Genomic DNA, 2322 nt, shown 5'->3' with positions numbered 1-2322 from the left:
GATGCCCGTGTGTTTTCCATGCACCAAAGTACCTCATGGATATGCAGTTTGATGAAAAGAGAGTTTTGTATAAAATCGGTGCCACGTGACAATGTCCTGCCAGGAGGGACTGGCTGTGGTGCCCTCTTCTCTCTGGGACTGCTTTTCAGAGGATGTGCTGTGGTTTTCCTCTGCAGTGCCCTGAGAACAGAGGAGCTCACTCTTTTGCCCAAGGGCACTCTTTCCTTGGAAAGGGCTGTGGGCTGCCTCCTTCAGGCTTTTCTGGAAAACAAGGCATTGAAGGTAAAGGCTGGGGGAAAAGCTTGGAGCCAAATGTACAGTTACTGAGGGAACCACGGCTTCTTTTGGGAATTGTGCTCTGAGACTCTCTCTTTTAGCTTGTTTCATAAATAAAGGCATCCAAGCAGAGCTGATGTACTTCTGCTTCCATCTCATTCATGCCTCCTGTAGGCTGAAGACTCATTTCATAGAATCCCAGAGTGGTTTGGGTTGGTGGGGACCTTAAAGACCATCCAGTTGCCAAAGCCTTGTCCAGCCAAGCCGTGGCTGGAGGGCTGTGGGACGGTGCTGAGGGTCCCAGTGGTGAGCACATGCCAGAGACTCCATGAAGAGTTTGCTAAGACATATCAATTAATGTCCAAGCCTTTCTTAAGACCCTCCTATGTCAGAAATGGGAGTGAGGCCCTGCTCCTGCTCTTACACCCTCACTTAGGCCTGTCTGTATTTCAGGTCACAGCCTTTTGACCTCCATTTCCCCTTTGGAGGAGACCCAAGTTCATGTATCAGAGCCTCCCCACTGCTGAGGAAGCTGGATAGGCAGACTCAGAGGTATCTCAGGCATGGAGGGGCAGCAGAGCCCGGCCTGGCCCTGTTCCCTGATAGGAGCTGTGGGGTGAAGCAGCTCCTGTTGCCAGAGGAGCCCCACAGGCACCACAGAGACAGTCGGGACACCCTTGGTGTCAGTGACACCAACCAACTGTGAGGCAACCCTGACTCCTGGCTGTGGGGCAGAGGTGTCAGGATCCTTGAACTTCCCTTTTATCTAGAGGACATTGCCCTCTCCTCTCACCTGATCCCATGCTGGGAAAGCCCAGGTCTGTGAGCAGAGAAAAGTTTGCAGAAAGGGACCCAGCAGGGAATGGCTGAGGAGGTGAGGAGATGACCATTAAAGCTGCTCTCCTGAGTCTGGGCAAGGAGTCACAGAATCATGGGTTCCTTTATGTTGGAAAAGACCTTTAAGGCCATTGAGATCAGCCATCAACCCAGCCCTGCCAGGTCCACCCCCATTGCCCTGGACAGCCTGGTCCAGTGCTTGACAACCCTTGCAGAGAAGAAATTTTTCCTAACATCCCATCTAGACCTCCCTTGGCACAACTTGAGACCATTTCCTCTTGTCCTGTTACCTGGGAGAAGTGACTGGTCCTGGCCTTGCTCCACCCTCTTTCAAGTAGTTGTAGGGAGCAATAAGGTGCCCTCTGAGCCTCCTTTTCTCCAGGCTGAGCCTCCCCCGAGCTCCCTCAGCTGCTTCTCATCAGACTTGAGCTCCAGACCCTTCCCAGCTCTGTTGCCCTTCAGTGCCAGAGTTCAGATCTTGGAAACTCCCCCTCTCCAGCCGTGACCAGGTTCCATGTGACTGTGGGGTGATTCTGTGCACCAGAGCCAAGGCAAAAAATGAAAATCACCTTCAGGTACATCTGGCCTGTACTTTGGACCCCCTGGCCTTCAAAACACCACTTACTACATCACAGAGTGATAAAAACAAAAAGGATGCATCAAACCTGTGTGACAAGACTCCTTCTGCAACGAAGAGTAGTGATGTTGTTTGGGGAGATGACTTCATGAAAGGACTCCAAATACGTTCTCTCCTTGCAAACAACTCAGTACAGGAGAGGAGCTCACCCTTCTCTTTCTTTTCATGACAATAGATGACGCTAAAAAGTCATGACTCAGCTGTCATCAGCCAACCAAGGTCACTATTAAAGGCTGACCATGATGAGGAAAGATGCCCAGATGCCCCCACAGCTGAATTGACATTGAATTGCAGCGTACTCCACACAGTTCAGAAAGCCTCCACAGCTGCTAGTAGAGAAAATAAATACGTGTTTTTAGTCAGAAGACTTTGAAAAAAGAAAAAATCCTTATTGGACTCAGTCATTCTGCTTTAACACTCTGCTTCTGCATCGTTTGTGTCTGATGGAAACAAAACGCGTTTCCATCTGCGTGGTAAATTACAGACTTAACGATTTCTGTGTAGAAAACACTCCAGAGCCAAGAGCAGTTACAAAGGCCAACTGTGAAACAGTAGGAAAAGAAAAAAGAAAA

Source organism: Empidonax traillii, unplaced genomic scaffold, assembly GCF_003031625.1.
Source record: "Empidonax traillii isolate 1590-97213 ecotype Southwest subspecies unplaced genomic scaffold, ASM303162v1 scaffold624:size695616, whole genome shotgun sequence".
NCBI lineage: Eukaryota > Metazoa > Chordata > Aves > Passeriformes > Tyrannidae > Empidonax > Empidonax traillii.
The sequence above is the reverse complement of the archived record's forward strand: the minus strand, read 5'-3'. Positions refer to the sequence as shown.